The sequence below is a fragment of the Amblyomma americanum genome, chromosome 11, assembly GCF_052857255.1.
Source record: "Amblyomma americanum isolate KBUSLIRL-KWMA chromosome 11, ASM5285725v1, whole genome shotgun sequence".
Classification (NCBI taxonomy): domain Eukaryota; kingdom Metazoa; phylum Arthropoda; class Arachnida; order Ixodida; family Ixodidae; genus Amblyomma; species Amblyomma americanum.
In genome coordinates, this window is record NC_135507.1 from 105,815,465 (window position 1) to 105,827,641 (window position 12,177).

Below are 12,177 nucleotides of genomic sequence, written 5' to 3' on the forward strand. Positions count from 1 at the left end.
GATTATAAGCTCACTAGATAAGATTAGGTGATTTCTGATAGTGTGGCATGTAGCTGGTGCAAGACACAGATAATTAAACTGGAAAAGGCCATTGTCCTGAGGTGAATGTAGACTAAGCAATGAGGATAATGAAATTCGCTACACTAGAGCTGTTAAGAATCAGCTCAAGTTCCATGCTTCAAGATGATGCAAGTTTGCTCAGTGAAAAAAAAAAAAATCATAAGTTCACCCAAGAATTGGTATCTTGGCAGTATCAGGCTGCAGGTGCAGATGAATTAATCCTGCCTCAGAGAAGAGCTACATAGAGCACAAAACATTTTAGGCCAGTCCTACACTGACAGCTGTTAATAACTATTTTAAAACTGTTTTTCATTGCACAAACAATAATACCGAGTTTGTGTTGGTCATGTGATTATGTTACTGAGGCTCTCCTAAAAATTCTAGCCAGAGCTAAAATACAAGCTGTCTCAACTAAGTTTTTATATCAACAATGAGAACATAAACACATGCAGATTATTCAAGTAGAAGTTTTATTCTTCATGACGTGCCCTACAAATTTTAAATTATACTGAAAAGTAATAGAGTGGAGTGCTTGTGCCAAAAATACTAAACCTCAACAACAAAGAGAACCCAAGATAAAGGCAACAACATATTGCCCAAAATTTAAATGTTTGACAGAACAAATATGAAAAGAAAACCTCTCCACAACTGGAACAAAACAGCGTGATACCGAGCACACATTTGAAAATTGTTTCATCCAAATCCCCAGTCTGGTGCTCCAGCACTCTTCAGCCAGCATGTCATGAAATGTACCATAGTTCTGGTAGCTGTAAAGAGTATACAGCTGATCCGGCATTTTGATATGTGAACAGTAACCCTCAATGACCACCAGGCTGAATACTTTCAAGAGGCTGTTCTAGTAACAAGACTGCAGTGAAACACTTAGCAAGTTATGCTGGCATAATAATGCAAACCGTTAATCTGAGAGTTCGCTACCACGCAACTCTGTAGTAACTCCTAAAGTGTTGCAGTCGAATGAAAAAAAGGACTGCCTATTATATAAACAAAAGTCAAGAGGCTGCAATGCAAGGCCACGACAGAAGTGCTGCAATACAGCAATAGCGATACAATGTACACTTTAAGCAACACAATGAAACATGATCTTTTATCCTTAATTATCAGAATTTAAATATTTGTTTTCCTTGCTCTCTTGCAAAATTAGGTTTAGATCGTGAAAGCGCTCAAAAAGACAAGGATACAGAAAGAGATTTCCACACAGTGCGCTTACTTCCAGTGTCTTTTTGAGCACATCCACTATCTAAACATGGTAACCCAACTTGTCTAAACGCTGTCGTTATTCCAAAATTAAGCCTTTCACAAAGTGGGAGCCCCTTTCCCCATACAAGGTGCACCATAACTAATCCAACACTTTTTTCATGATATGTTTTCTCTGAGAATAAACACTGTTTGAAGATTTTGCAATAGTACTTGTCTTTTCGATTCTACAAATGTATCATGCAACTGTTCAATGAAATGAACATCTGCCTATCTTGATCATTGCTAAAAATCAGGGTATAATGCACCATGAAGGGCAGGCTCTGCTTGATTTTTATGCTTTCCTAACGAAGCATGTACGTGCAACCCTTCTGCTGGCTTGTATGCAGCAGGTTTGTCTAGCTAGGCGAACTGTGGTTTTGCTATAAAGATGAAATGGTACTTTGGAAGTGAATGGTTTTCTAAAATGCATTTAACATACATACCGGGGCTTTAACAGCACCTGGTGTAAGCAACATCAGTGGGGGGACTGCAGGAGTGGCCTAGTGGTCCGAGCATCTGCCTCGCAAGCAGGAGGTGCGGAGTTCGATCCCCAGTGCCGCCGGGTAACCAGCGGTGATACAATGGGTCGTTTCAATGGCCAGTTTAAACTTGGAATAACCATGCTGCAATATATACAAAAAATGATTTTTGTGCTCTCTCTTACATGACATAGTTAATCATATCATAGTGTTGGTAGTACACAAAATGCCTGTGTGGAACATATACATGCACTGTTTTTGTTCACATCTTACCTGCTATGTGCTGTTATGGCATGTGCTGGGAAAGCAACAGATGGTGAGCAATGTTGTGTTGCAGCCTTTCTTCTGGTGGAATTTGAATCATGTGAGGTGCAGCTGAAAGAAATTGTTTCATACATAAGTATATTTCATGTAACACAACAAAAAGTGCACAGCCCCATCATGAGTTGTGGTTTAAACTAACAGCGAGCTTTTTACTACTCTATTTAACATATGATGCAAGTCAGTGGTGCTGGAGGCACAAAACTAAATACTGTGAGGTAACAAGAGCTAATATGGACAATCATGCCTTTAAGAGATATTGTCAATATATATTTTCCTGAATGAACTAAAGTTATCCTTAGAAGCATTCAGAGGAAGATAATTTTGCTAAATGCCTTTTGCCAGAATAGGCCTTTTATGAACCAGTTGCAAATGAAAAGAATAACTTTAAGACCATGCTATGCATGCTCTAACGCCAAAGTAGTTGCATACAAGCAGTATACTATGCCCCTAGTTTTATGGTGGGCCTGTACTGCACAATTTTCATGCAAGATAGTGGAAAGTATGTGCCATGAAACAGACCTCTGCTTGCTGAAACTGGCAAATAAGTACTGGGTTTTTAAGGCAGGAAAGAAGTTACATAGTTCCTTCTGCAGGTTTTGAACTTCAGGTTAGTTATTTGAAAAATATCAATCCCTGAACTGCAATGATTGAAGTTTTTAGCAAATAACATTTCCATTGTAAGAGTGGAAACGCTCTTTTATTTGAGGGACGACTTTTCAAAAGCCTGCGTTTCATGGTGGCTGTCAAGTAGCCCTGATAAAAAGAAACCAGTCACGACACACAACCAAGCCTTCGTAGCACATTTTCAACTATACCCTCATGATATAGCTTTAAAGTAAGTGTTAAGCAATACAAATACAAATCCCTTTATTTCCTTCATGATTTATCACTGGTGTATACATACAAAGATAACCGTACAAGATGTGGAGTGCATGGTACAGAGAGAGTAGGCAGATGGTTTCTTGACACTCAAAAAGTGAACAAGGGAAGGAAAAATCTCAGGGTGCTTGCCGTTTCGATAAGACAACTTGTTTTCGTCTGGGGTCAACATATACAGAGGAAACTTAGAATCAAGTACAGGGTTGTCCACTCTTAGTGCGAACACGCGAGCACATGGCTGTGCTCTTTGGGCCACTGTGTCTGACATTGCCACACATCGAAGTGTAACATGACACGAAGCACCACATCCAGGTGCATCTCCTCTTGCGCCATTTTGCAGCGATGAGTGGCTGCGCCACACACAGTGGACCTCTAAAGAGTGCGGCCATGCGCTCACATGTTTGCACTAAATGTGGCCAGCTCTGTACATTCCGGAATTGGCATAATTATTTGAAAAGGCCTTGCACATGGTCAGAGGTTTCCCAACCCATAATTTCCCCCTCCTTTCCTGCTTTCTTTAATTTATCGTTATATTTTAACCTTACGCCCTGCACCTCCTGACATCACTTCTCGGAACCTTGGCTGCCATACTCCTCCCCCTTCTTATTGCCTTTTCTCCGAACCTGCCCTCATTTTCTCTTTTTCCTTCAAATTATTTTGCCCCCCCCCGGTATTTTATTCTGCCATGCTGCTTAATTCCTTTATCCTAGTTTTTCAGGAAAAGGCAGCCAGCCATACCAAGCCACCTGTTGCGGCTGGACATAAAGCCATTCAAGCCCACTATCCACACTCCATACCCCGAGATTCGTTTCTACTGAATTGGGCTTTTTTGTTTTCACAGTTTTGCAGGTCAACCGGTTAATCTTCTTTAGCAGCTATCATGCCTGGTCAAGGTTCACGCTCCCCATCGTAACGCCCTTCCCATATCGCACCCTCGTCCCACACAACAGGCCTTTCGCCTCGAAGTGAAAACCTTATTTAAACCCCACCAATGATGAACACTTTGCCAGACAAAGACAAGTCCTCTTGTCGAAACGTCGGCAAGCACCCTGAGGCTTTTCCCTTCCTTATTCAGTTTGTGAGATACCAGGGACAGGTGTTCAAGCAGCCATACCACACTAATACCCCTGTCACACGGGCACCGCAAAGGCCTTTGAGAATCATATCCAAAGGCGTAAGGAGTGCAGCTACCCGGTACAAATGTTGCGCCTTTGTCGCTAAGGGCCTTGGAGGCGAAGGCGCTCAACCGAGACCTTCGGAGCCCGAAGACGCGGCATTCGAGAAGCTGTGATCGCAGTAGCATCCAAAGTCAAAAAGTAAAAGCAATAAAAAAATAGATAAGCTAATAATGTTTGAAAACATTTTTTTCAAATACGAAAGGTGTGTCTGGCTTTGGTTTTTGTACGGGTGTTTATGTTTTATGTTCAAATTTCAAGACAGTGAAAGTGTTGCGGCAACACCGAGCGCCCATGGTGGCCAAGGCAATACACGTACAAAACCTGCTCCTGCTGATGAGAGTAGCTGTTGCAGTACTTTTAAGGAAGCAATCAGAATAAAAAAATTGTCAAAGCTCAACGAATGAACAGAATACACCACTTTAATTTTAGAACACTCACTTCAGCCACCTCGAGTATAGCAGCGGGTGCTAAGCCTGAACGACTTTCACCTTTGGGCCGCACCGTGTAGCTGCATCGCTGCTCCTTTAAGCTTTCGCTCCTTTGGTGAAAAATGGTGCCTTTGCTGGAAAGGCCTTCGAGGAATGCCATATGACAGGGGTATAAAGCACATTTTTTACTGACACGAAAGACTCAGTGCCTTTAGTTCTGACAACATTCTGAATCATGCTTTGGTGGCTTAGCATATCAAAATACTGGACATGACAAAATCAGCTAATTAGTGAGGGCTATTATTTGCTATAGGTAAAATTATAACATTCTCCTAAAATAATGAAAAGAAACCATCAGCACTGACATCAATGTACAATTTGGCTGTAACATACTGACATGACAATATAGTTACACGTAAATTCCCTTTTCGCACTTCAAAACTGCATGCATTATTTCTAGAAAGTGCGAGAACAGAAGCTCATACATAGTGCCAAAGAAAAGAGTGCATAATAGTACCACTTATGAGGTGTTTATCGGCAACTGCAATGAGCAAGGCTATGTTATTGGCAATCCAGAGTTATTATGTGTCTTACGAGCGCATGCACTTGGGAGGTGATAGCAGCTGTGGACGCAGCTGTCCATCGCAGTTTTCAGTCTGTCGAGATAACACATGGGGTAAGGTACTCCCTGTTTTGCTGCCGAAGGCAAAACCGTCAGCGAGTGGAGTTGCCTTGCTATTCACTGTCAATATCTACTGCTCAAAGTAAAGGAAACTAGGGCACAAAACATACAGCATTTCATATTATGCTTTGGCCAAATGCAGTGAGAATGAAACAGACTAGAGACTTGTCTTATGACGTTTGCACTCTTTACTTTGCACCAGAGGAAAATAAATTTATGTACAGTTGACCTACTGCTTGCCACAGTCCTAGAAGAAATGAATCCAGGTCTCAGAAATTCTACCGAGAGAATACTGATGCTGCATGTGCATTTCTCTGAACTGTTCTGAAATATGCAGAAGTTACCAATTTTTTTACTACCTGATTACATACTGTAATCTTTGCAAGGAATATGAGGTTAACGGACTGGGAAAAAATGTCAGGAATGGTATCTTTGGTACTGGGCACTTGGACAAACAAATGACCCACTGGGCGTCCCCAGGAGCTCTGCTACCAGGCACCCCTAGCAACAGTAGTCAATTTTCCAGATCCAAAGGAGCCATGCGAATGATTGCCGAAAAGTCAAGTTTAAGGACAGCAGATGCATGAACACAAAACAGTTTTCCAAATTTGTTTCAGTGTGATAAATGGTTTCAAATCTCTAGACTATATCTGGTAGTACACAAATTATCAGAACACCATCTCCCGCTCAGAATCATCTCAAAACACATTCGACACGCAGTACCAACATGGACAGTTCGTGCTTAATTGAATCCAAAAGTTTACGCTGATCGACCAATATTACTCTAAATAGAGACAGAAAGCGCATGCACGTTGTACTGATGTTATCGTGAACATAACATGCGACGAGACGCAGTGTTACAATACAAACAAAAAACCGCTTTGAAAATTTGAGAACAAAAGGCTCACCTTCTCACAAGTTCGCCAAACCGGAGACGTTGGCGAGTGGCTGCCGCCAGTCACTCGCAATGCACAGAAACAATAAAAATGCAGTGCCGCTGACTTTCCTTGAGCAATTCCAGTCGATGGAACTTCCAACTGTTCACACCGACTACCTCTGCAAGCATGTCTAAAAGTTAGCGGCGCCGCCACGCCATTTGCAATTTACGGAGCTACACGGGAAATTCATAGCGCCATTCGCGTATTCGCGCTCAAGCTCACGTCGCTGATGTCGCAAAGGCGCACAACGGCAAAAACATATAAGATGTATTTAATTTTACGGTAGCTTTTTTAGCTGACAACCTGAATTGTTTGATATATTGTTTTTTCTTTTCGTTGCATGAACGTTATTACCACCAGCGGCAGCGCAGCTTGGCCATGGCTAGCCATGGCGAAGTCGAAGCGCTAGCCGAGCCCGCAGTCGGAAACATGTGCGCAGTTAGCGCAGTGTGGAGTTGAATGAACAGGCGCTATGGAATGGGTTTTTGTTCTTCCGTGTCCGCTGCGTGCGTCCTGCGCGTTGTGTCTTTAGTATGTGTGTGTGTGTATGTGTGTGGCCGGAACGCTGCATTGGAGTGTACATACAACAGCTCGCTGTCCCGTGCGGCATCGGTGCGTAGTAAAACGATCATGCAGAATGTGCGTTACAATGCCAGTGGCCCTGCACGAAAGAGGAGACTTGAAGCCGACGGAAAAGCTGCTCTCCCTCGTAGGACTGCAAGAATCTGGCGAGTAACAGTCGACGCGCGTTTCGGTGGATGATTCCGTTTACCACGCCAAAAAATTCAGCACTGGCCAACAGCAATGATGAACTGCTGCTGCATCATCACCTGTGTGATGTTTGTGACAAGCTTGTTGGATGTGAACGTGGCCATGAATGGTATTCGCCGAGCAGTGGCCCTCAGGGCGTGGCACCAGTGGATACCTGAAGACGATTACTGTTTGCCCGCGCCCTGGCGCCTCGCATTCAACCGAATGCTTTGGCGTTAATTATTTATATCTGAATTTCACACGTAGTTGGACTCGCAAATATTACAGCGTACAAACATACCGTCGGAAGAGCACCCTTTTTCATTTTTTTAGGGAGGGGGTGGGAGAATTACCGTCTGCTCAAATTTAATGTCACTAATATTTTGAGCTTATTTTCTAAACAGGTGCCGTGGTGGCACTGTAAGCAATGCATTTTCTGGGCAGAAGTTTATTTTATGTTGTGTTGGCACAAGGTTAATGATTGTCATTGTACTGTGGTGCCATGTTCAAACAAAACACATAATTGTACACTCTCTTTGAAGAATGTCTAATGAGGTAATAAATTACTGAGCAGCGAGTATGCACTGTGGTAAATGCGACGAACGTTACTGAATTACTTCACACTTGTCATGTTCTGTTGTCGTTAGTGATTACGTATGCCTTGGTGTCTGCTGCTTTCCAGTGTAGGGGTCGAGAGGCATGTCGAGCTCCACTTAGCAGCTTTTTTCCCTTCCACTCTCTACTGGCCAACGTGGTAAAATAAACTCAACATAATGCGTGATTGCTCAGACCTAGATTAGACTACCATTTCACTTATTTACTCTCAAAGCCAATTGGCATCGAAGAGAGGAGAGCGACTAACATAAAAACATGTGTAGGCAGATTAATTAAAATGATTATACACAGCAGACTTGAAGGCATTGGATGCAGTGGTGGACATGACGAAGGCAGAGAAGATGTGACAGCTGGAAACGTAGAAAAGTGGAGATCTGCGTGAGTTTGTACGCGACTTAAGGTGAACGCTAGCAAAAAATTAAGAAGGCGCAGAAGACAGGCCAGAGTTAAAACTGTAGTTTAACAGAGGAAAGCACCTCCCAGCAAGCCAAAATGTGCACATGCAAGCAGTTATGTGAACACAGAACATAGAAAATGAAACTCCTTTTTGGACAGAAGGAAAGCTAAGGCACATTGCTTATTGTGATGTTGCTTAAAAAGTTGGTGTCTAGTTGTTGCCCTTCATATCTGGTCCTTCCACACCCAGCAACTGAAATGCCATCAAAAAGGAGCATCTCCAATCACTCTAAATTACATGGGAGGTACACATCGCCAGATGTCAGAGGCTTGGCGTCTCATCTTGCAGACTAGCTAGTTTGGCAGATTTAAACTTTACCGCATGTAAGAGGCATGCGGCAGCCTTGAAGGGGAGTATTTCATAAGTGTTACAGCATATTGTACAGTGTTGGCATGCTTCATTATTTACATCACAGTAATATGCTAGCACAGGCTGGAAAGTTTGTAAGTGAACAGAAAAAAACAATGTTCATGCCATATCTTAGCCACGTTCTTAGTATTGTATAAAAAGTGCAAATAAGGAATTCCTCATTTTTTTGTCAGCTTTTTCTTTCTGTGCATTGATTTTTTGCAAGTTAGCAAGGTTCTACAGTCTTGTGTGCCTATCGGCTGGCCCCTTGTTTGTCAAAGGTACCGAGTACACAATGGGTCGTGTCAGTGCAAGCTAAGTAAACGATGGATAGAAAATTCGTGCTTTCAGAGTATTTCCAGAAAAAACTGCTATTATTTCCTACTCAGGATGGGGGAACAGCATCGATGGTGCACATCCTCCTTGTCACTGAAGCAATTATGGCTGCTCGCTGCTTTTTGGTGGCGTTTCATTTATCTGCAGGAAGAGCAGGCATGAATGGGCGGCAATAGTTACCTACTAAATTAAACATTGCATTGAGCAATATGTTGTTGTGTCGGTGCTTTTGTTATTCATGAAGGAGTTGGTGTTTTTGATTAATGGTTGTGTAGCAAAGATGTAACTGCTACATTGCACTGCATTCACAGATTTGTTTGCCCATGCTTTTGGTTTACTCAGTTGTTTATTTCCTTACCAAATGGCAGATGGAAATTCGGCTTTCAACTTGTGCACTTTCATCATGTTTGCAATGTACTTTCAGCTGGTGTTCAGTTTCACTTTGGAGAAGTTGTCCAACCATTGTCTGTGTCTAAATGTTTTCTAACAGTTGACCTCATTACGCAGCATTTCTCACAGAAAGCAAATGTTGCAGTAACATTTTTATTAAATGTTACTCTATCATGTGGCTAGCAATGTAGCGAAAAATATTTTCATCAAGTCAGCTTTTAACATTATAGCAAATTAAGGCCTTTGTTATTTAACGTTGCTCACAATTTGTACCAATCACTCAACCTTGAAGCAACGTAATGCGTTATCACCCTTCCTCGGCTCTTCATTGTGTTAATCACATTAGACATGCTCACGGTCGTTCGCCATGCTAGTTTGCGGACATTGTTGGCTAAGAGTAAACCAGACAAATAAAAAATCGGACGTCATGTGTTGCCTATAGTCTGCGGGCCAGCAGTTCATCGTGTAAAAGTGGCGTCACATCATAAGCATCTTCTGTTTTTGCTGCCTTTAAGCAAGTGCGGTTGGTGCAACACATAGTCGATGGGGTCAACCGTCCTGTCGTGTTAAGTTTTGATCCCTTAAATTGAATGTTTAGTATTTTTCCCTGCAACAACTACAGAGGAACACGGACATTTCCTTCAATACTGGACTGAATATACGGTCATTCCCTACGTTTCATTGAAAGCAGAAGTGGTTCTGTATTCTAAACGTACATAGTCTACGTTATAGGTACGGAATTTTTTTACAGTGTAGAGAGTTTACAACGCTCCAGTTTGTTAAAAGCGCAAGTACAGTGTTCGCTTTATATTCGAGTTCGGTCAAGATAGGTCCAGGAAAGAAAAGACTCGTGTCATCAGCATATACGATAAATGTAGTATGATCACTAATGTTTACTAGGTCATTTACTTAAATGTTAAACAATAATGGGCCGAGAATGCTGCCTTGAGGAACACCACTCCGGAGACGTGTAAAATTTGAGGTGTAACTATACTTCTTCTTGCTGCTGCCAATTCCTTAGTAACTTTGCAAAAGCATCAGAAATATGCCTCGAAAACTGTACTGTTCAAGTTTAGCTAAAAGAGTGGTATCTTTAATTCGATCGAAGGCCTTCGAGAAGTCCACGAAAATACCCAGCGCACAGTGTTCTCCCTCAATAGAGTCCAAAATTATTTCCTTTTGTGCTAGTAATGCGGTCTCAGTTGAACGGTGCTTTGTAAACCGAAATTGCAGAGGCGTTAATATGTTGTGCTTAGCGAGAAAACTGTTTATTGTTTTGTGCATCAATTTTGCATTGCCCTTTGAGAAGACTGGTAGGATTGATATCTATCTGTAATTGGACATGTTGTTTTTGTCTCCTTTAAAAATGACAGCCACTTTTGCCATTTTTAAGCGACATGAAAAATGCCCTGTCGAAAAGGAAACGTTGATAACATGTTCCATCAGGGACGCTAAAATATCAATGGCATGCTTAATCGGTTGAATCTGCAATGTAGCATACATAATGTAGTATTCGTGGAGACGTGCCTGGTTAGTCTTCAATTCGATGAACTGGCTCGATGTCATCAAGACTGGGAGCACACAGACAGAGTTTGCTTGCTACAAATCCAAGCGCGTTCATCAGATTCTCATTTTGGATTTATTTTGCCACTTGAATCTCCAAGTTTATTTTCCATGAAAACAATTCTAGTCTCTCTACAGTTCCTTCTAACCGAAACATTTGTGCACTTTTGTCAACTGGTCACCTCGAGGCCACCTGTTTTTTTTCTTTGAGGTCTTTTATGTCTTCATTGTGCGAGCTTAGAGTGTTCAGCACATCATCATACATAGATGCAAGGAATTATATTGAATTTGTTGTTGTATGGGGTTTTATGGCGCATAAGCAACTATGGCTATCATGCGCCAAACACAAGGTTAGATGATGCTATGTCAAGTGTACAGAGGTTACATTATAATAGATTTAAAACACTGGCTTTCTTTAGAAACTTACAAACAAGTGAAAATTCGACGAGTGTTTGCTCGCCTAAAAGCAATGCGGGATGAAATGGAATGTGTTCATTGTAAAATACCGTAAAAACGTTTTGTCTAAGTTCTTCGAGATGCGAACAAGAAATTAAAATGTGATTTACTGTGAGCTCTTCACCACACATTTCACACACAGGTTTGTCTTTTTTTGTTAATAAGAAGTTATGGGTGATGTGTGTGTGACCTATGCTTAAACGAAATAAAATTACTTCGATAAAACGCTCTTTATGGTGGCATGGTTTCCATTCTTTTATAATGGGCTTTATGGTATGCAGCTTGTTGTGTCCTTCATTTTCCCAAGAAGCTTGCCACTTGTCTCTTAGTCTGCTATGCACTAACTTCATGTAATCCCTAGGAGGCAAATTCACATGTTTTATTTCCATGGTTCTGGTTTTTGCAGCACACATGTCGGCTCTCTCATTGTCCTGAATGCCAACGTGACTGGGAACCCAGCACAATTTTATAACATGTTTTTGTGTTGTGACCTTTACTATATTATGTATGATGCTTCCAATCAGTGGCTCCGTGGCATTTTTAGAGTTTAATGCTGTAAGGACGCTCAGTGAATCTGTATAGATGATGCTGTTTTTGATGTTTTCATTTGTTATTTTCTGCACCGCAACACTAATAGCATAACACTCCGCGGTGAAAACTGCAGCACATGAGGGAAGTCGTACTGCATTTTCATTTTTTCCTTGTATTACTGCGCTTCCTACATGAGCATGAGTTTTTGACCAGTCAGTATAAAATGGAGTGTAATTTCTGTATTTTTCTTGTAGTGCTAGATATTCTTGTATTATCTGGTCGTGTGGTGTACAAGTTTTCCTGAGGCGTGTTAGTGTGACGTCACACACTGTGGGAAGAGTGTACCACGGTGGTAGCGCTTCGCATCTTGGGGCAATATTTTTAATTTCATTTAGTATGTTTAGTGCTTGGCATTTTTCTTCGAAGCGCAAGAGCAACGGCTTAATTGCGTGAGGCTTGTTGTTGAAGAGTATTCTGGATGGGCATTTCGTGACGATTGAGTAACA

General features: G+C 41.7%; 1 protein-coding gene across 1 annotated transcript in view; it reads left to right on the plus strand.

Annotated features, from left to right (window-relative positions):
* LOC144110270 (uncharacterized) overlaps window positions 1-12,177 on the plus strand; it is a 492,558-nt gene that overhangs the window by 448,152 nt on the left and 32,229 nt on the right. The window lies entirely within an intron of this gene.